The sequence below is a fragment of the Nothoprocta perdicaria genome, unplaced genomic scaffold (genome assembly GCF_003342845.1).
Source record: "Nothoprocta perdicaria isolate Ctin4 unplaced genomic scaffold, notPer1 scaffold_25, whole genome shotgun sequence".
Lineage (NCBI taxonomy): Eukaryota > Metazoa > Chordata > Aves > Tinamiformes > Tinamidae > Nothoprocta > Nothoprocta perdicaria.
The window spans coordinates 3253459-3277184 of record NW_020455477.1 but is presented as its reverse complement, the minus strand read 5'-3'; positions in this window follow the sequence as shown (position 1 = coordinate 3277184).

The window sequence follows — 23726 nt, the reverse complement described above, 5'->3', positions numbered from 1 at the left end:
CCTGCATTCACGTGAGAAGTAATTGTGATCAAAAATAGGTTTGGACCGCAGTGCCCCGCATCACACAGAAATGCTTTAACAGTCTGAACTTTGAATTTGCCAGAATATCCAGGCCAGAACATGATGGGACCTCAAGTGCTGGCCTCTGTACAGTGCCTGGGCACTGAATAGTCTGTCAGCCAGAGCAGCACTACTGTAATTGGGAATAGCTCCAATAAAATCATTCTCCACATTTATTCTCTTGTACTTCAAAGCCTGATTTGGCCCACTATGTGGATTAATTCCTACTAAAAGTCAGGAGGAGATTCTGCTCTGAGTTACACTAGAGTAAATAGAAATTAGCTCTGTTGCATCTAATTTGACTCAATACGCATGTGTCTTGCCCTCATATAACTTTTCTGACCTCCGTGGAATTGATCCTAATTTATGCCACTGTAACTGAAATTGCAGAGTGCATTGCTTAAATTCTCTTGGGTGCGCCTCCTTCCCGGATGGAAACTATTTGCAAACTACAACAGCCTCTTTCCTCATATCAAAGCTTGCCATATCTGAATTTTTTGATGGGGCTGGAGTGCAGGGAGGAGGATATAAAGCCAACTTTGTGCTTAGTGCTACCTTGTATACGCTGAATCCTGCTCTATCCTGCTCACTTCTCAATGCCTAATTAGGAGACTAGAGAACTCTAATCCTCTCGTCTCAATACAGTGAATGTGCCTGCTCTGTGGTCATCTCTCAAAGAGGCAGCGGGAAGCTTAGGAAACTTCAATATGATCACATGTGAAGACTCTGCTCAGTTTTTTTCTTTGTGTACAGGCTTTCCTGCTAATTGATTTTTCTTGTCTCTGCGGCTTCTGTTTTTCCTGGCTTTACATATTAGGTTTCTGAAGCCTGTGATGAATAGGATGCTGTGCAGCTGAAAGAGCACAAGTCTCAAATGGCTCCCTCGGCGTTCTCATAGTAAACTGGCTGTGGGTTGCAGCTCCCTGACAAGAGGAAAGGCTGCTTTTCCCTCAGAGGAACAGTGTAAGTCCTAAAGGCAACATTACAAAGGTTTCACCCTTCAAGCTGTAATATACATCTCTCTGTCTCTCTCCCGCTCTCTCTGTATATATTTTATTTATTTATTTATGACTAAAGAGCAGCTCGGTCCTCCTTAGCTCATACTGCAACTCTTTAGTTTGTTGGGCTGACTTTTCCCCCTGTTAGCAATGAAATTTGTCCGTGAGCTCCTGCCTGCCATAAGAAATGGAGCTGTGCCCACGTTAAGCATGAATGGCAGGGCAAGGTTATAGCATGTAACACTATGCTGTGCTGACCTGTTACAGAATTAGAGGCTCTAAGGTGTGAGGCTGGGTCAGATAACTGTATTGAAAGTGAAGTACAAAGCTAAACTCAAAGCTCTCCTTGCTGTTTACTCCTCCAGAAGGTGTTTGGAGAGGATTTCTCATTTTGAAAACATTTTGAAAATTTTAGCTGAAGGGCTTTTAGAATCAAACTGGACCTTTTTTTCAGATTTACCTGCAAGTACAGCCATGACGTTTTCCAACCTACTCTACCAACAGTGGCTTGAGAAGCTTTCCTAGAGCAGCTGGGTACAGTTCAGCACTGCAGCACCAAGCAGCAGAGGCCCTAGGTTGGTGGATCTTGCTTGTGAGCAGCTGTGGAGATGTTGTAAGTTAGGCACTCTCTTAAAGGGAAGGAAATTTGAAAGCCAGGTAAGCTCTTTGCCTGTGAGCTTTCTTCCCAAATTCTGTACTTTCTGTCTTAATTAAATTACTGACTTAGATATGGAGAGAGAGAGAGAGAGAGAGAGAGAGAGAAAAAAAGAAGCTTTCTTATTTACTTGTCTGATGTTTGCTTTTGTTTTTATAATTTTTAATTTCACTCATAAGACCTACTGGCCCAAGAAGTAGAGCTAATTTAATGTAGCTCTGCAGGGAGTTTGGCTTAGTGCTGTAAGGCAGGGTGGGAAAGAGTTTCATTTTAAAATAGATACAAGACACACTACGTGGGCCATTCTCTGGGATCACATTAAAGCGTGATGCTTTGTGTACTGGCATGTTTGAATGCCAGTGCACTTCTCCCCACTTTAAACTAGAAAGGAAAGGAAACTTCCAACACAACAGGAACCTGGGACTACAAAAACACTGCCATTCCCCCATTCCCCATCCTTTTACAGTGGCAAAAGGTGCTAGTTAAGTTCCTTCACCTAAAACAGCTTTGCCTCAGTCTAAGATCACACGTCTTTGTGTGTTATCACTTGTGTTTTTTCTCACTGTAAGGAGAGGACAAGTCAGGTTTCTCACACCATAATATTTATATATGGGAAATATTTAAAATTTTGCTGAAGTAATCGTTGAAACCACTAGAAAGATTCCTGTTGAAATTTCTAAGTTTTGGCTTAGCCATTGATGGGCAAGCTCTAAATATAATTAGTATTTAGATATTTAGAAGATTAGTACTACAACCTTGAGTGAATAACATAATACAGAGCCCCACAATGGGCCTACATAATCCATACAGTGGGCTCAGGGAGAGGTAGAGGCCGTAGCGTGAGGTCAGCGAGAGCATCGCACAGCCCCAGGCTGTGCCCTGGGGCAGCTCGTCCCCGCTGCGAGCCCAGCCCGCCGAGGGGCAGCGCTGACCGCCACTTCCTGCAAGCAGGACTGTAGCGGGGTGTGCTCAGCACCTCAAACTGAAGCTGTATAAGTGCCTGGTTCCTTGTCATAAGGCTCATCTGTCATTATTTGAATCTCTCTGGTAGGGCCTTTTTCACCACAGATGCCAATGTCTGCTTTCAAAATTTAATTAAAAGCAAAAGGGGGATGAAATGATGCTAGCAGAATCCATTCAGCTGCCATAAATCGCTACAGATTCTTAGCTCCCATGAACAGGATTAATTTACATTACCTGAGCATAGTGAACCTACCAGGTTTACAAACACCCTGGCAGCCCAGCCTCCTGATCTGCACATTGCAAGTGCTGCTGCTGCCAGCTGAAGCTTGGAACTTCTCCCTTGGAGCTGTGTCTGTAAGTGTCACCCAGCTTCTCTGCTGTGCTGGATGCAACCCCCTGCTTTATGAATGATTCATGCTTTCATAATTAATACCAATTGTTTAACAAGAAGCAATTGCTACCTGAAGGATTAAAATCGTGTTATCCAAATACTGCTGCATTTCTAGGTTTGTGGAGCCTAGTGTTTAAAACTTAATTAAAAGATTTTAAGTTAAGATTTCAGTTAAAATGTATCAATAGTACACTATATTAAAAGTGTCTTCGCTCTGATTCACTGATTTGAAGCATCAGAAAATGATCATATATTAAGTTATCCAAATAATAGTAATTCAGATTTACAGGTTATATCTTTTATTTTGCAGGTATGCCAATTGAACTAACAAAGTCTCAGATATAATAGTAGTTTTCTATAGCAAAAAGGTTTTAACAATGAATTTAGAATAGGATCTTAGCTTTTCAATTCCTTGCTGAATTCTTATTCTGCTCCCACATTTTCAGATTTGCTGATCTCTTATTTTTTTTTTTTTTTGGTTGGTGTTGACTGTGGGGGAAGAGAACACGTTTCTTTCATAGATTAAAAATCTTTAGTTGATAGATCATATTATTCCATTTTAAATTGTTCTTATTTTCTCCTGTTTGGCCTTCAGACGTGCTGCTGCCTGTGTTTATCCACACTTTGATCATATGTTCATTTCATTCATTCTACAGCAGAAATGGCATAAATATATTCATGGAATTGAAAGATTTAACAGTTCATGAGATCGATTACTATGATCTCATTTATAAGACCATAACTTTGTTGCATGCTCAGTTGGAGCTTTGTGGTCTAGAATGGATCACGAAATACTGCATTTATTACACCGTGCTTTACTATAATTAGGCAACTCCCTTTTATTATTAAACATTTATATTGCTGTAGTATCTAGAAGAAGAGTTCTGTTGTTTTAAGTGTTATATTGTCTTGTCTAGGCACGTTGATATATCCTCTACCTTGGCAGGGTAATGAGAAAAGACAACGTGGTAAGTAATTATTCACAATGGGGATTAAAGGGCTTAAAAATCCGGTTCCAGTCCGAAAGGTGACAGGGATCACTCCATGTCATTAAAACAGGCTGATAGAAAATTGCATTGATTATTCTAACCACCACATTTTAAAAGTAGTCTCTCCTGTTCCTAGACCCAAAATCTGAAGATTTGACTTTTCCCTAACCTCTCCCTGCCCTGTCCCGTTGGCCTCCCTGCCTTCTGGGTAGGCCCTGATACAGGGGCAGAATCCACTCACTTGGGTGGCACACGCCAGGGAGGTGCATTGATGCTGGTCTGTGCCCCCCTCTTGGTTAGGAATGGGGCTATAACCACTTGCTTGTCCTCATGCTCAGCAATATCTTGTCAGTTTCCTGATTATTAAAATTCCAGTGAAAGAAATGTCTTTCAAATGCACTTACAGACAGATTATAAAACAAGTATTAGATTTTGTCAAGTTTCAAAGCTCAGCTGTTCTTGAATGATCTGTGTTTAAAAAGTGTGAGAAGTTAGTTTACTGTGCAGAGAAAGATAAATTATTGCAACTTATGTCTTTCAAAAACAAACAGGGAAAAAAGTTTTCTTCAGCTTGTCACCAGGAGTAATTAGTCTTCTGCTAAGATCACACACAGAAAACTTCAAATCCAGAGGGAAGGAAAAAATCAAGGAACGTATGAATTAGTGAAAAGGGAGATAAAGATGAAAGCAGCCTTAAAGTAAATGTCATAACATGAAACACAGTAACATATTCTCCTTCTTTCTGCTACTATTCTTACACTCTGCTAAAGTCTTATTGACCTAAATGCTGCTCTGCAAAATGATTTTTCTGTGGGCACTCTTTCGTCGTTTCCTCAGTACTCCTTACTGCAAGAGCGGTTCATCTAAATTATCTGTGGAACTGGCATCTCTTGAGAAACCCAGTGTGAGCTGGTCCCCAGCTACTGGTTTCTACTTTCTTAACAGTGTAAGCAGTTCTGAGCTTTGACATGAAATTTCTTATCACGATACTAGTGAATTACAGTCTCCTTGAAATCATAAAACAACTTTATGAAAGCAGCTCTTTTGCTGATGTGATGACTATAGAGTTACTTGACATTATTCTGATAACAAAATTTGACTGGATATATGTTTTGACATCCAGGAAACAGAGAGGCCAATGGAAATTGATGGAACCAACGTCAGAAAGAAACTGGGCGTTAAGAGAACACCCAGCAAATTAATAGATGACTTGTAAGAAACCCCGTTCCAAAAGGGCAAAGGCAATAAACAGACTAAGAAAAAGCAGAGAGAAAAGGCAAAGACAACCAATCTTCATATTTCTTTCTTATAAAAATAACACAGGTAACTGAGAGGAATCTTAGAGCCGAGCAAATGCAGCCTGAGAAGATTTAGTTCTAACCTGACTAGTTGACGTTCACTGTTAATGTTCTATTTCTGTCATAGCCTTCAAGAGTAGCATTGCTGATAATGTGGAGTAAGGTTTCCTTTATCCTGTACCTGCTTTTATCATTTTCTTCATTTCCTATGCAAACATTTTCCCAGAATACTGTAAACAAAATGCCATCCTTAGGAGGATTGTAGGCATTTTTTGTTGTGGACATTTTATTACGGAAGCCAGGATCTTTTCTTACTTGCCTCAAGAGCCCATGTAAACACTTCTCATTTCACATTTATAAAGTGTATTTATCTCCCAAGTCTCCACAGTAAAAAGACTGTTTGAGAATCAGCCATAAACACAAGCTTTCACTTAGTCCATTCTGGAATGAATCATTTGTATTTATTGTGGATTGGTGTTTTTCCCCTCTCACTGAGAAATAATGTGTCACATGCAGGTAAAGGACTTGTGACAGGGTTATGGCTTAAGGCAAGTCTTAACTTTGTTAAGTAATACAATGCCAAGCCCTCAGTAATAGCACAGTCAACAAACTTCTCCAAATAAATGATAATACTTAGGTACTTTGCCACCTTCTGCCATCATGTTTCCATTTGCAGAGGCTCCAGGGCTAGGCTATTTCTAAAGCTAGTCAGAAAGGCTTAGTTATAGTCATGCTTTTGAGCAATCTGTGAAATCCCTGAGAAGCACATTTGGAAGCTGGGAGACTACTGGAATGGGTAATATTGCTATACTTACTGTTCCCGTAGATCTCCCTTAGGCATCTGTTTTTGGCCACTGTTGCGGGTAGGACACATACTGGCAAGACCGGCCTTTGGCCTGCCCCAGTTAGCCCTTCCTGTGGGTCTGTGCAAAAAAACCCCAAAAACAAAACCCAATCAAACAGTAATCCAATGTAATAATGAGAAATTATCTTGGGAAAGCAAATTATTGAAAATCAACCAAAAAGAGAAAAGAAGTTTTTGTCAAAGCCATTTGGCTCCATTTTCTCTCGTTTTTGGCTAGAACATTTCCATTGATAGAGTTGCTAATGCATTCTATTTACAAATATAAACACTTGATTTTGATCAGCAAAAATGCATCAGCACACTTGAACAGTGTCAATGATGACATAATTACACTCACAATTTCCTCTCTGTAATGATTTTTAAATGTCAGCAGTCATTTTTTTGTCTAATTGTAGCCTGCATGTCAGCACTTCCTCTTAAAACAGCATGTTCCTCTCTGCTGGAATTTCACACCTCTCCACTCACTCACTCACTTCACCAGTGAAGATAATGAAGATGATATAGGGCTCCAGGATATTTTCACTCCTGCGCTGTTATATCGTTTCACATCAACAGGCAGAATGCAGATTTGTTTTTAATGTATAGAGTTTGATCATTTAGGCTGTAAATAATTATTTGATTTTAATGAACAATCCAAAAATTAGCTTTTGCTCTTCCCCCCCCCCCCCCCCCCCCACCTCCACTTGTACTTCACTTTTAACCGGTTTAAAAGCATGGGCTCATGGTAAATATATTCTCATACATCTATATTATAAAATCCCAAGTGGAGAACACTTACTCTGCAAAGCCAGACTAGATCAGTTTGGTTGTTAAAGACCAGAGCAAAGGCAGGTGACCCTTCCTCTGTAAAGGTTGCCTTTTCAGAGCTGTTTTGACTGCAGGCTCATGCAGTGGCCTAGAAAGGGACGTAGGAGCTGCTGCTGTGTGTGAGGCCGGGTCTCCAGAGCCCCCCGCAGAGCAAATAGGGGCATCCCGAGTTCGTCGCGGTGCCCTCTTCCTCGCTCAGAGATCACCAGGCACCCGAGCAAGTGCCTGGAACCTGCTGCTGAAGCGCAAGAAAAGCAAGTGTGATGGACTGGAAGCGCCACACACAGGTGGGCAGCAAACACCCTCCGCTTACCTGACCACACACTGCAATTGGAACTGGGGCCAAGGGGGTCTTCTTCAATCCAATTTGCTTACAACCCTTTTTCAGGTCTTTGATGATACTTAACAATACGGTTTAGGTGATGAAGCTTGGGATTTACTGGTCAGTTTATTATCAAAATATGTACAGTACCATAAAGAGTATTCAATGTGAATTTTATTCAATATTACAATGCAGATACCATGCAGGAGTTACCTGAGGTACTGAATAATCCTGGCTGTGAGTTAGGGAGTTTACTGCTGTCTCGCAGTGGCTGGGGTTGCACCTCAAGCTTTGAAAGGTGTATTTTAATGAACTGAAAAAAGCAAAATACATGGTAGTATTTTATGTACTTTTGCATTTCCCCCAACATTTAAACATGATGAAATTTGGAAAAGGAGAGCAGAAATGGAGTTTTCCATTCCTGGAATCATATGTACTGGCCACTTTGTTGCACACAGGATTTAACCTTATATTTTATAACATTGCAATTGTAAGCGTTCCTATAAATTCATGGACATGACTAAATGGTGTAGGTAGAATGGCACATTGTTCATTTACAATGTCTAATGGAAGTAGGTTCAGCCTGTAGGAATCTTGAGAGGTTCCCTACACAACTGAAAGAGTTTTACAGCTTTTTAAAATCCAATGTTACAGACAGTGCTGTTTGGCAGATGATTCATGACTCAGTCACTACACACAGAGCATTGACTTCTGCTGCATCTGAAGGTGCTTGACACCTCTAAAACCATGCTTGGAGTGTTTCAAATTGGCCTCGCAGAAAGTGATGCATATTAAATTAGAGCCCAGATCTGAAAACTTCACTTGATTTGCTGCGAATGAACTTGGGTTGAACCTCAACCTTACAAAACAGGGCGTATTAAAACATAAAGGCAGCTGAGTGGTTACCATGACAACGGTACGTTCAAAAACATCCATAGAGCCAACATTCATATATACTGTGAGGGCAAACACATGAGTTCCTACAGTTATTTAGTGTCAGTTCATGCTGTTTGCATTACTTCTCATCAGCAAAACTGTAAGTTATGCAGGGTTTTCCAATGCCCTATTAATTTACCCTTGATGTATTTTCTGATTTGTCAAAGCCTCAGGCAAAATGAAGTTGGTCAAAATGTTCCAAGTTTCAGGTTTTGCTACAATATGTTCTCAAAATGTTGGTTTGAATTTCACTTTCTCTTTTTTTTTTTTTTTTAATTTCTTTGTTTTTTAATTGGTGATATAGATATATAGTGTTTTTCAATGAGCCATACTATCGGTTGTAACATTTTCGTGTTTTCAGTTGTGACAGAAAAGTGAAGATTTTTCATTGTGTTGTCTTTTGAAGGATGCTAGCAATTTTTCAAATAGCACTTTTTCAAATAGCACTCCACATTAAATGAGAGTTTATTCCGTCTATCCAAAGGTTTATTGTTTTGTTCTGTTTTATTTTCCTTAAACTGACCTTTCTTTAGTTTGGACAGATGTAGGTACTAAAGTGCTTTATGTCTCATTTTATATCTCATTTCACTCTGACCATGGCCTTTTTTAATCCTCTTTTCTCTAACTAGAGAAGTATAGTCCTTTCTAGCAATCTGGACAGAAAATATTCTTAGTTTGTTTTGTAATACCTTGCATTTGTAATACTTTTCTGAATGAGGATTTTTTTTTCTAATCTTTAATTAGTATCACAAACACTTTTGCTGCCTGCACATTCCTGTAATGAAAGATTGTATAGAGCAAGTCACTGAGTTCTGCATGTCCTGTGGGACCATGTGAGGAGCTACACACTCCCTTTTCACACAGTGAACAAAAGCCAAATTCTTGCTTTTTTTTCAGGTCTTAAATGCAAAAGCAATCAGTTCAACACCAAACTCTGAATACTGATGACCAGACCTTCTTGGGTGGTATCAGGGTAGGGCTTTAGATAGCTCTAGAATTTGGCTCTCATCTTTGATCTTTTAATACTACATTGCTTCTCTGACCTGTTATGTGTTTATTTTTTAGCACAGTCCCAATATTTACTATTTCCTTGGAGATCCGATGAGCCTCAACTGCCAATAGGATGCTATGCTTTCACTTAACAAGAAAAGGACATTCAAAGTTCAGGTACTATCATAAGCACTGTGCATATATTAAAAATGTAGCCAAGTTTTTATGTTTTATATATAAAGTGCATCCCAATCAAGAAATGTTTTATTCCACTAACTCACCCAAGATGGTGCTTTGGGCTAGCCACAGCTGCGCAGGTGTTACATTGCACTAATAAGTGACGGACCAGTCCTCTGTAGAGCACCTAAGCTATGTTTTTGAGCTGAGGGTGCTGCTGCCAGGGCACTGTTTGCTGCTGCTGCAGGCAGACTTCTGCCTCCCTCCTTCGCTTTGGGTCTTGTGGCTCGTCTGTCCTTGCAGAAAACTCTACTTGTACAGCAGCAACTCCAGCTGTGCTTTCCCATCCTGACCATGCGCTAGGCTTCCATTCAGCTTGACTTCCCTGACTGCAGCCAGAATGCGAGCCACTCACTGAAGGGATAAGCACAGAGCCAGAATTTGACTATGGAATTAGTAAAGTTGTATAGAGGCAGTCACAAAAAAAAAAAAAAAAAAACCCTCCAGTCCTTGCATTGGCGAAGGTCTTCCGTTCTTGAACACTGTTTTGCCTCATCTTCAAAACAGAGGTTTTTAGGTTTTTCAAAAAGGAGGCCCTTCTTGTCCTGTCCACTTACCTAGTCCAGTGTATTTATAGGTTAGCTTGAATTAATTCTTAGATGAAGAAATGCCATTTAGCAGGTGGGAGACCTTCGATGTATCAGTGAGAGGTGCTAGAATCGTCCTGATTTTCTCAAGCTCTAGGATCCTTTCCTTAACGTATGCCCCCCCCTCCAACCCTTTTCTACTCTAAGCAGGAGTATACAACCCAGCATATCCTACTTCCCTTTAACCGCCCTCCTGTCAATCTGGCACTTAATGAATGAATGGCGTTACACCATTTACTATTGCAACCAAGGGCTAGTCCCACTGTCACCTAGAAATCCAGCCTGGGATCAGCTTCCTTGCATATAACCATCATTAGTAGAAAGGCTAAGTGAGGCCCTTTCACAGGGTGATCATTCTCCTTACGTGTTGAAAAAGAAGTTGATCCCCACTCCAGAAAGTTTTTCATTAGAAGCTTCATCTGTCGATATTTGTGTTCCAGTGATGCTGTAACACCTTGAGAAAACTAGCACATACTAGGGCAGCCGCTCCAAGCTACACAATACCTGCATGCTGCACGGAACAAAACAAAGCAGTTAGCAGCTCAGTTATGGAAGGTACCAGCACGTCAGTATGGCTCTGTGCCTGAGCTCATCAACCTCCCTAGTCTGGGCACAGCGCCACACCGATGTGTCTAGGACCCACACTAGCTGGGTTAGTGCAAAACACAGGCTCTCGGCGGTGAGGTTGGAATTCTAATTTGTAAAGACTAAGGAGAAGATGGTCTCACAGCCCTCTATGAAAAGCTATTGCCCCTCGAGTGTTTAGGGTCTTTAGGAGTCAGGTGATAACCTGACTGACTTCTCCAGAAGAGTGCAAATTGGGCAAACCCACCCTTTAGGGCTGCAGAGGTTCCTAAATGAAGCCTGGATGGATGGTTGCCAGTAAAGCCCCTAGTACAGTAGTTGGCTAGGGAACAACGATGCCCTGGCAACCACACGTTAGCAGGGACGCTGCATAAGCTTTAGCAAGCTCATGTGTGCTGAGCTCAGATTTGKGGGGSKGGGGGGGGGGGGGGGGGGGATCCTGCTTCCCACTGATTTACACAGGAGCCGCTGCAGAGGAGCAGGTGACGGATGGAGGCTGAAGGTAGGCTCCTGAAGAGCTGCAAACAATTTTGCAGGTGTACTGACTCTTTCTTTTATCTGCTTGAAGCTGCAAAATGAGAAAAGTGGTTCTGGCCATCACAAGATGGAAAATCTAAGGGAAGAAAACAATATAGTTAAAGCATAATGGAGAGAAAGGTGCAAGGAAGACTAGCTTGTGAGCTGTAGTGGGGCTGTATTGCCCAGAAGCCAGCTGACGCATGTTTTTGCAGCCTCCAAAGTCAATGTGTATCTTCCTTTACATTGGTAGTTACACTATAGGCTTATGTTTATCACTTATGTCAATGGTTTCTTTTGCTCTCCTAGGTAGGGTTAGGTTACATCTTGAAAGCTGAGATTGCAAGATAAATTCTCTCCAGATAATTGCTGCACATCGTTTTTTTTTAACTCCGTCCCAAGGTAGAAGGTCTGTGGACAATGTCATTTGCTAATGCTTTCATACTCTTAAACTTCTGAGGAGACCAGTGGAGGTTTGTCTGAAATAAACCTGCAGAATGCACCTAGTGTGCCCGGAGCATTCAGGCCTGAGCCCTGGTAAGCATGTTCATTACTCATGCTCACTAATGACAGCCACAAATCAGCTACACTGAGAGGTGCAGGTGAGATCTGGTGACTTCCAGCAGCAGTAGCCACCCTGCATACACATTCAGTAGGACAGTCCTTTTCCAAACTGTCATATAATAGGAATGGCCACCACAAACATGCAGAGCTGTTTAATATCAGAAGAAGTGCTAGTTCTTTGGCAGTGGAATAATCTCTGGAGCAGCTCATATATTTCACAATAATCATGTAAACTGTATTATTTCACAGTATTAGTTAATATTTATAAGTACTTTGGCATTCTCAGAAGAATCATTATAAAGTTGCTACATTATTATTATTTCTGTAATAATTGACAAGAACAGTAATGTGTTCTATAATCTACATAAAAGCTATTTTTGTTGTTTCCTAAGAGTATATATGTGCTTTACAGACTTTGGGTATATTTCTCTGTGTCCTCCGCTCTCCCAGAAATAAATAGTAATCTGAAATGTTAATGTTTGGGGATCCATTTTTCCCATCCTTCTTTTTAACTGCAGATTTCTGTGGAGGATTTGCTAATGGCATACACATTTGTTTGAATTAAGCCCTTTAATGCTAGGGGAGGAGATCAGTTTGACATGGAATTCAACTGTTGTTGTTTTTATAAGGAGAAAAGGACTGCTGAATTTAAGAGTGTTTGAGTATATCTGGTTGACTGAACTGTTTCCTCAAGGAAGTATTCATTCAGTCAATGTCCTGAAGGGTTAAGAAAACAGAAACCCATAGTTTTACTGAGTTGCTGTTATGTATGTTGCCAAGGGAACAGGAGCTGGAATGTTTAAATGTGTTGTTTCTCCCCAGACCTACAGGAATGGAGCTTGTGTGTCTTGGTGTGCTCTAATCCTTGCAATTAGCTTCTATGTGCTGGGGGCTCACGGGGCTAGATCAGACCAGCTACTTGTTGGTGACACTCCGTAACATTCCCACCATGCTGGGTGGATTTAGTTTTGGATTATGCTCTTAACGTACATGCATCACAACCTAAAGCAAAACAGGGAGTGTATTAAAAATGTACCCCCCCGCCCCTTATTGCTTGTCCCTGGATCCCGTCAACTGCTTTTAGTAATACACATCATAGAAATTAAGTATCTTCAAGGAAGTATCCTAAAGACTTAGATAAGAGAAACCATGAGGCTGATTGACTGATTAAGCTTTACACAACCCTTTGTAGTTGCTTTGCCATATTGCCTTGCCTCACATGGGTAGTTTTACTCAATTTAGCTGCTATAAATATGGAGTAAGTCTTACTAAAACTGACTGTTTTAGGAGTCAAAATTTAGCCTTGTTTCCATTTTAATGGTTAGGCTCTCACACTGCCCACAGATATGTCTTCACAAAAACTATTCAAGTGCTCCTCATTGCCAGATCAATTGGTATGATATAGAAAAATAAAAAGAAATCTGTAAAGGTCTATTGTGAGTTGGATCTTTCAGGACAATGGGAAGAATAACATGTCCCAAACTTTTCCAAAAATATCCCATTGTGCCATTACTCTGAAATGGCCTAGGTTATGACCCTGTTTTCTCAGAAACAGCTGATAAGCACCTCCTAGTTGTGTCAAAACATTCTCCAAGGTCACTGCTATGCAAAGTGATCTCGGCTTTGAGTGGTTACGTTCATATTTTTGGCTTGTGAAAGGATCCACATTCAAGGGAGTGCTTTCAGGTCGGTGCTTGAGTTTCCTCCCATCACTCGGTTAATTTTTTTATACTTTCCGTCATGCCAATATAATTTGAGTCAATTCTTTTTCCAATGGACATGGAAAAAATGTATTACCTTCTTCTTTGCAATTGTCCTTTGACCGTTTGACAATTACCCTGGCTTTTTCCTTCTGCAGGTGGCCAGCCCTTTCTCCAGTCAGGATTTCTAGACACCTGTTTCTTGCTGCCTTCCAGGACTCCAAAGTAAGGCCTGCATCTGTAGGTATATCTCCTAAACACAATACTCCCATCTTATCACTGCTAAGGAGGATTACACACATCTTAACAACTTATCCATGAAAGTCTAGTTTACTGTGAAGTTTCCTTTTTTATTACTCAGTCAGGAACAGGCTTTCTTCCTGCACCGTGATTACACAGGAGACTTACTCTTCAACACATCTTGCAAGAACCAAACAAGGAGGGAGGTTGATTCACGCTCCAGTCTTCCACAGCAATCTCAAAGCCTCCTTCATCACATCTGTAGAACTCAGGAAAACAAAACCAAATGATCAATACTAAAATCAGGGTGAGAGGATTCAGGGCTTCCATCCTGCCCTAGTTCTGCTGTTGTCAGCGCAAGCAGACAGTGCTGAAGCTAACGTAGGCTTGCTGATGACTCACATCTGGCAGCACTGCTGGTGCCACTTCCATGAAACTTCCTGATGAGGCTGAGGATTTCAAAAATAAAGAAATAAAGTCTGGATCATGTTCAGTGGTTTTTGATACTGTCAGATGAGTGCAGCTCTGAAAGGAGGAGTGGACTGAGGTGCTTTGGCAAGAGTTGGATATGGCTTATCTGCACACTGCTTGCCTCTGGTTTGTACTTCATTGCCCAGATTTATTTATGTTTTTATTTAAAGTAGTCTCTTAGAAGTTGCTCTGCAAATTGCCAGTCTTCTGAAACTCAGATATGAGCTTTTTTTTTTTTTTTTTTCAGCTATTAAAAATATCTAAAATCTATAAAATACAGAGGGAAAGTGCAACAAAAGCCCAGCACGCCTTAGGCACTTTAATCCTACTGTGGGTGCAAAACTGCAGAGTCTTGATAATACACCTTGTGTTCCTTATTTCTTCTTGCTATTTGCAACTACTAAGTATGGATGAGCAAAAAGTCTGCCTTTTTCCTTTTATGAAATGCAAGGAACTCTTTTGTTTTGACAATGCTTCTGCTTGGCATTCCCGAAGTTTGTTTTCCTCTCCTAAGTTTTTTGGGAGCTTTTTATTTCCTGTCAGTATGGAGGAGAAGGCTGTTCTCGGCTCTAAGTTATGCGCCCCTTACAGTGCCCCTTAGCTACACAGCACAAGGAAAGGAGAAACAGAATCTATGGCATGGTGCAGAAGTGCTGCACTATACAGTCTGCTCTGGTTAAACATTCCCAGAAAGGGGGCGAAAAACTAAAAAAAAAAACCAAAACTACCCCAAAACAAGATCTGGAGCTTTTGGCTCTCTTTTGACCATAGCACTGTAGATAATATAGGCACTTAGGGGCAAACTGGAACAGTGTTGGAATCTGGGCAAATTTTGTTAAAGAGCTGAGCTGCAGAGTCCAGAATTAGTTCTTCTTTATAACAGTGCCTCCTTCATATCTAAAAAAGATGACATCTGGAGTCTTGAAAAGCAATACTTAGCAGCCGTGGGAGAATTTCAAACCGATTCATTTGTCCATATGCCCCAAACTTCACCCACCTCCTTTGATCTTTATCCAAACAACTTAAAGTATGCCTGCAAAACAGAGATGAAGATCTTGTATGTACAGGTTTTTTTTTTTTCATGGTATGTAATGCATTCTTTTTTTTTTTTTTTGCTTGCATTCCACTTATTCAGGGAGATGTAAAACTGGGGGGGGGGGGGGGGGGGGGAAGATAATTTAACTAAACATTTTTCAAACCCCAAAGGAGGCAAAGTTTGTAATTTTTGAAATGCTCTTATTTTGTCTTCACCAACCAGCTTTAAGCCACTTTATCATGTTCTTGGTATTTTTGGGATGAGGGAAGTAGCCCTCTGAATATAATTAGCAACTGTGAGCTGCTGAGGATTTCTGAATTGCACCTTGGTGCATTCATGGCCAGCGATCCCTAATTTAATGACAGAATGGATCAAAACGTGGAATCTGAATAGCAAGTTACATGAAATTTGAATGTGCATTTGCATTTTGTGACTTGTGCCAGCTGCTTTTATTTGCTGGTATATTCTAACCTTTTAAAAGCCTATGCATATGTTTTAATGACTCATCTTTGAAAGCAAACACACTTGTTTATACTTTCAATTCTTCTTAAAGCATCATTCAATCTTTAATGTTGCCAGGCCCTTTCAACAGTGACATGCCTATCGCAGGCAGTGTCATGCAGAGCGCTGGACGGTAGAGCAGGTTTTGCTTGTGCATAAAAACATTAGCAACCGGAAGAGAACGTGATTCTAAGCATGCAAAAAGAAAAACAAAGTCCATGAAGTGCGTGAGTTGGCATATGAGGTTGGAGAAAATGTGTTTCTACAGCAAAGTTACTAACCTTTAGCAAAAATACCTTTTTTATTTTTAATATAATGTTATTACAAACTATTGATTATGGTTCCTCAACTGTTCCACCAAATAATAACTCTCTTCCCATTATTTTCAATGAGCAGGTTATTAGCAATACCCTGAGGCCAGTATCTGTACAGAGGATCACACCTGTCAGCACCCTGCCCCAGAGCCGCTGCCGCAGCCTCGGGTGAGCCCCTGCCCTGTGCACTGGCACTGCTGCAGCCCACAGGAAAGGGCAGCTCGGGCAGGAGCCACAGGGGCCTCAGGGGGCAGGCCAGCCCCTGGCTGTGCTCTGCAAACCCTGGCGCGGTGCAAGCCAGGGCAGCGCTGAGCCTCCCTGGGCACAGGCATCCTCGGCTCCCACCCTTGCAGGCATTCAGGAGCCTTGGAAATGGAAAAGTTGTGCCATACTGGAATAGTTTGTACTATAATAACCAGGCAGTGCCATCACTGCGCTGGCGTGAGGAGACCTGAAGTCCCCGCGTGCCCTGGCTCAGGGGCAGCTCGTCCCAACACCCGCTGCTCTGTGCTGGAGCTCCTGTGTGTCAGCGAGCCCATGCCCAAGCTCCTGGGTGCCAGAGCTCCCGCGTGCCCAAGCTCCCATGTGCTGCAGCTCCAGTGCCTGGGCAGCCCTGGCCCCGGCAAGGCCACCCCCACGCCCTCCCCACCAGAGCTGGGCCCCGGGGGCCTCGCGGGCGATTATATAATGCAGAGGTCAGTGTGTTGTTTGGGCAGAAGTGCTGCAAGAATGTAGTGTGTTGGCTGAAGCTGTTTGTTTGCTCAAGTTCTCAGAGTTCAATGAGGTCATTTTCTCATCTTCCCTCTGTTTTCTGTATTTTCCACAGACCTGCCAACCTCAAACAACACCCTCTTTCTTCACATTAGAAATGGAAACACGTCCTCTGCAGGAATTTTCCACTTAATAGCTCCTGCTTTCCTACCGGGGGCCTCAGTGCACCACCACTGCAATGCTGTATTTCTTTCCACTGCAGTTTGACATTTTGCAGCCAGAACAAGGAGCAGCATTCACGCCATGCCCAGCTGCGAGCCGCAGGGCTCTGCGGGTGCGCAGAACGCCGCCGGGCAGCGCCCCCGTGGGCCACAGCCAAGGTATTTAACCATCCTTTCGCGTCCCTGCGGATGTGCCATTGTCTGGAATAGCTATCCTTGTGCAGCCAACTCTTCCATCGCCGCCGCCCCCCCGCCCCATCCACACACACATGTCCACACGCACATGTATGTGCACACGCAGCCGCCTCCAAGCCCCTGCCCTGCGGCTGGGGACTCGGCCCCTGCGGCCACTCCCCTCTGACTGTTTGCCCCTGTGAATTATTTCCTGTGCAGCACAATATTTACAAACTGTATATCAGGTCCTGACACTGTGATGAGCAGAAATGCAGATTGCAGATAATCTCAGCAGTAAACAAGGAGGCTGCTTTAACATGCGCCGACTGACCTGTCTGAGAGCAGCAATATTTGCAGACTGTTTACTGCTGAGATGCAGTGGTGTGGGCTGAAACGCAGCAGCCTAAAGATTGGCTCAAAATGGGATCGCAGAGACTCAGTCAAGCAAAGCCTGTAATTTTGTTTTGTGTTTAGGGCTTTTTTGTTTTGTTTTTAACAGCGGTCTTTATTACTAATTAATAAGAGCTGATTTGCAAAAATCCTTTTACAATGCCTGCAAAGCGTTTTTCTATTTCTTTGCAGGAACATCAAGGTATGGAAGTAACTGTTGTTGATTGCTGGAAGGAAGGTTTCCCCTGTCTGCACAGTGGTAGAGTCTCAGACAGCAAGGTCCCAGTAGGTCAGACTGGCACATTGAATTGCGTATCAAATGAAACTGGGATTCGGGAAAAGGGGGGGAAAGAGGAAGCGGGGTGTTAGTAAGGAAGGTTGCTCAGGCCAGGAGGGTGGGCCACTGAAAAACAACACCAAAAAAATAGGATTGATGATTTGCAGGACACCTAGGGTATTTCTTTCAGGAGATATTACTTCCACTTTTAACCAGGAACAAGAGCTGGTAGAAAAAAAAGCGGCAGGAGCTGACAGCTTTGTGTTGATCAAAGGGACATAGCATTGAATGCCTTCCTTTGCTAGCTATTTATTAGAAAGAGAGAAGGGCTCCTTTGCCATTCTACTTGGGAGAGAAGGGATTAAAGATCAAAAAAAGAAGGGGACTGGCCTGACTTCTTTGTTCAGAAAATATTTCTTTTTTTTTTTCCCCCTCTTCTTTTTGTGCTGTGCTGTCCACTATAAGACAAAAACACCCTTTCTTTTCGTCATGTTGCCGCCTTTCTTTTCCCAGTGGACAAAATTTCTGGTGATGAACAATTCAAGCAGCATTTTTTTCTTTTAATGTAGAAAAGACCCCCTTTGGGAAACTTGGCTAACTGTCTTTTAGCCTGATTAACCTAGGAAATAAAGTTTAAATGCACTGCTGGGATTCTATTAGGATCATCGGTTCACATAGATAACAGAGAAAGGTGTTAAAATGCACTTCAGTGGTGCAAGTGATCTCATGTTGTAAAAATGATTATCCCCAGCAGAACAGGGAAGGATTAAGGGGCCATGTCTACATCTGGGAAACTCTGTGTTTTATTAGCATTAATACATGTATTGATCAGAAAAAGAAACCCATCAGGATGGTGGCAAATGGCACAGTGCTAAACCTACTCTCTTAAGACAGTGAAATGTGATCATCTTTATTCCTAGAATTGCAATAAAGCTGTTAAGCAGTTTGAATGAAATTGGGAAAATCCTGCTTGTATGATCGTGGATCATTGTGGATTACCTTTCATGTAAGAAGAAAGACTGTTACCAAAATAAGACTATCTCATTGCAGAGTCTTGGAAGTGTGGGATGAATTTATTATTCTAGCTCTAAATCAATTGAACTGTACTTCATATGAATTTGATCAGAGTGCTCTAACTGCTCATTTATATTCTCCAAGCATTTCTGTTAAGAGGATCAGGAAGAAAAAGACTAACAAGATGCCCCACATGTTTTTACTTCTTCTTCCACTGCCTGTTACTTCAGATTGCTGCTTACTAGTGTGAGTGAGAAAAGCTGGATGCAAGCGAGGCTGCGAGAGAGATATCGGTAAAAACAGATATTGTTGAACAGGCACAGGAATAAGTCAGCAGTTGAGTACTGAGTGATATCAGCAATATTTTCCATTGTATTTGAGGGTGTAGTCCCTAAATTTTGTCCCTGCTTGAGAGTAACAATGATTATCAAAACAAAACATAGCCAAATATGTGTTGATTTTAAAGCAGAGCTTTTGATACCTTCCTTTAGCAGAGCTGGACTAGCAAACCAGATAGAGGGTAAAAATATTCAGGGCCCTTTTTGATCTACAACTCGGAGAGCCATGTAAACAAATCTAAGTCCTTTAGTGGTTATAGGGAGTGTAAATCATGAGAAGTATTCTGTGCTTATTGACAGTCACCATGCTAGAGTAGCAGATAACTAGACAAGTCTCGGGTAAAAATTACTTAGAACCATGATAGAGATGATAGACATATTATTGATGGTATTGCTAAAAATATTATAGCTGCACATGTTCAAATCCTGTCAAGCAGTTGCCTATTTCCTTCCTATATTAAAGTCTTCTCTTTCAGTAGATATTTGGAATATTGTGTATGTCGATCACCACAGCAGTGAAATTTGCTATTTTGCTCATCAGAAATGTCCCCTGCCTATCTAGATATCTAGGAGAAGTAGGCCTGGGAAATTTTGTTGAATCATGCACAAGCGTTTTTCTGCCAGCAGATGTATTAGAAGAGGCACTTAAATTGCTGTGGAATAGCAAGAGAGTTTGGCTTTCCTGACTGCAAAGTTAAAGGAATAAACCAGTTGCCTTAGAGGGATGTTTTGGAAATTACTTCACAACGTTAGGGGAGGAGGGGGAACTATTAAACCAGCCAGTCTCTGACAATGCAGGATTGTTCCTATTGTTACTTGGGCTTGCAAAGGACTTTGAAGATGAAGAGGACTATGTAAATGCTAAGCCTTGTAAGTACTACAGTATTTTGAGGATGCTTAGCTAGGATACTTAACAGCCTGAAGAAAGACTTAACCCAAGGCCTAATAAGTAGTCAGGTGACAGAAGAGACAGGAAACTGGGATGCTAGATAAGTGGAAAGCAAATTCTAAATAAGCAGACAAATAAGAAATGAAGAGCCAAGTCTGTAAAAATGCAGAGAGCATTTTAGAAATAGCACCATTATGACAAATGATCAACACTGTTTCAAATATACTGTATTTCTCCACCCATCCCGGAGTAGATCTTAAGTACCCTTCACCGCCTTGGAGTCAGGTTTCATGCCAAAATGTCTGTGTTACTAGTTTTGCAAGTGCTACCACTAATTGAAACCACATAATGTTGCAGATCTGAAATAAGGCAGGCAGGGCATCCCTGCTGAAAAGCTCCCCAGCAGGACAAACCCTTTGTTCTCTTTTAAAATGAACTAATTCAAGGGAAATGTTGTATAGATCATTACTTCTAAATGTATTCAGAATTCCCCCCCCCCACCCCTGTAATTTTACTGGTTAGATATCAAAGGACTTTGCTATTCTTGTAAACTGCATTTCTAGGTGTGTGAACTTTGCTTTTGCAAAAATCTTACATGGCACATATTATGATCACCTGTGGGCAGGGTGCTTAATTAGCAGAGTCTAAGTCCTATTTCATTTCATTTATACCAGAGGAATTTAGGCGAGGAAAATGATCACAGGCCATAATTTACCCCCCATTTTTCAAGGCCATTTTAGCTGCATATGTTCAGGATGCTTTTACACAGTTCCTGATCTCTCCCTTCCCAGATCCCCTCTAGCCTGGTGGTTTGGCCTTGGGGTGGTGCTAGCTCAATGCCTTTCAGATTTGGAATAAGGAAGCTGTCAATTTTTTAATCATAAAATCTGTACCATGGAAAAAGTCTTAGGAAGGTATGGGGTTCATATCACTCCCACTGAGAAAGCAGGTTGCTCCTCAATATTTTCAGCAGTGACCTGAAAGAAAAGGGTGGACCAAGTGGCCCAAGACTGTGGGGCTTGAATTTCCAGGAGGCTCAAAGAGATGTGCACTGAAACAGCACTTGGCATCTGGTTTGAGAGCCCCCAAAGCCACCCTGAGCTCCTCGGGGCAAGGAAAGGCCTGTTACAGAATGTCCCTCCAAGCCTTTTCATAAATGAAAATATCAGGTGCTGTTCCAATCTCTGGCTCCACACCTCCGACAGGTGCTGTGGCTGCTGTGGCTGTGGCTACCTTCTGGGCACATCTTTGAACAACCCCCCCCACCACCACCCCCCCCACCCCCAACCAACGATGTTCTTTGTGCCGGGGAATGGTAAAACTCATAGCAGCAGCTAATTTGTCAAATGCAAATACCTGGTTCCTTTGCAGCTGGATGGTGAAGGACTTGCAAGCTCTGTGTGCCAAAGGTCTGCTCTCTAAGATCCTGGCTTCAAAATGTAAGAACACCTTCTGGGACGTGAGCAATTAAGAGCTTCATATTGCTGTTTTGTCTCTGAAGAATAGATATTAGGAAAAATAAATTCATAGTAATGTTGAGATTCCAGAAAAAAAATACAGTTTTGCCATAGGCATTTTCATTGCAAAGAGGTGGACAGATAGATAAGCACTTGCTTTACAGGACTTTAAAAGAGCTGGCCCTTACTGATGCCATGAGCCTTCCCAGTTAGCTTGATTCTCGTCATACATATGTTTAAGTTTGAAATGAAAAATTCATATAAATTCCTTCCAGTTTTTGTATGTCTGCTATGGATTATGCACAGAGGTTCCACTTTTAACATTTACTTATGGTGGAAGCTTTAACTTTTTGCATATGTATTTACATGACTAAAAAAAAAATCGTATTTAAATATGTCAAATACATTTGTATTTGAGAAAAATTTCTTCATGAACACTGGTTATCAGTAATCTAGGGAGGGCGAAAGCACAGATCTCCATGGTTCTGCCACTTGTACCTTATGGCTAGTGGTCATGTAATTATTTATTTTCTTGAGTCCACGGCCTTTGGATACACAGATTTCCAGTCACTGGCTAGTCCTTGAGTAGTGGGAAACCTTTTGTGAAATCCGAGACTTTGAAGGGAGGAGGGAGGGAGTTTTCTTTAGAACAAGAAAAATGTCTGTGGATTTTGTTTGAAGACACAGTGTATGATTAATGATTCACTAGTCGCTGGGAAACAGTAATTCATATAAAGTCAAATGAAATTACACCAGTGAAAATGCAGCTTAATTGAAAAAAAGAACTAGGCCTAGGAAATCCAAATATCAGCCTTTTTTTTTTTTTTTTTCTCCTGGGCACTGAAGAGCATAGTGTGTTGTAGAGATATTAGGGTTGGATTTCCAGCGAAGAAGCCAGGGCGTTTGCTGCTTTCTGTCTGCTCTGCGAAAGACAGGTCCTGATCTCTGCCAAGGGCTGCGCTTTGCTTGTCTGGGCTAATGGGTGAGTTATCAAAACGCAAGATTTATGGCAGCAGTCAGAGATTTAATGAGCAGAATTATGAGGGCTGAGGAAGCCTTTGCAAATCCCCCAAACAGACAGAAATCTCTGCTTGAATCATCTTCTGCTGTGAATTGCTATGGCATCTGCTCCTACGAGTCTAAAAGCGGCGTGAATAGACAAAGGTTCAGACGTGCAAGTTCCGCTTAATCACCAAATAATAACAATTAGGAGCCCCTCAACAGCCCTCTGTGCAAGCACGCTCAAATTAGCCACACATTCAAACTGCAAGGCAACAATTTCCTCACTTCTATTTATGGGAAAACTGCAGCGCATCCATACCAGCCACAGAGCTCCCTGCTCCCCCAGCACACATGATTTTCTGACTGACTCGCCCTCAGTACCGCCTCGCGCACGGTCCCTTTAAAGCTTTGTTTTTCCCCACTGTGGACCTCAATGACGTGAGCATAGAGCTCCTCTTCAGAGCACCTCCACCTCCCGGGCAACTTTTGCATGAAAAGAAACAAGAAAAACTAGCCAAATGTTTCTCAATGCCTGGGAAAACTGTTTAGATTGAGAGAGACCTCATTATGAATCCTGTTTGTATCCATCTGCCCACCATGTTTTCACAGCAAACAGTGGCAGAATAGCTCGACATAAGCTTGGTTTTTCAGTGGTGTTTCTCACACTAAGGTTATCCCAGTAGCCACAGGCAAGTAACGAGCGCAGGCAGAGGCTGCCGAGGGTGCTCGCTGGGGGAGCCCTCGCTGATTAGTGATAATTCACATATAAAACACCAGGCAAGAAGAACTTGTTTGAATGGGAGAGCAGGAAAAACTTGGATGGAGAGTTAGAGTGTATCACTTTGTCACCATGTTGTTTCCTTCTCCGCCTTCCTCCAGCCTCCCAAACCCTTAGTTCTTGGAAATAAGGGAATAGGAACTCACATTTTGCTTTTCATCTGCTCTTTGACACCTTTTTTCTCATAGAGCCATGGACAAGGCATTTCACTGTGGAGAGGAGGAAATATTTAATGGAAAGATTTCAATGGTACTAGAGCCTTAAATGTCTGGTTAAGAACACAGCAGGAATTTTCGAAGGTGAAAGCAGAGGGTACTCAATGGGAATTACAAGCCCTTCTACATTTTAGGTGGTTAAAAAAAACCCTGTTTTTCCTCTTCAAGATCACTGGCCCAACAGCTTATCTTTTATTTCTACAGGAGCAGGCTTGAAACATTTAGGGCAAAAAAG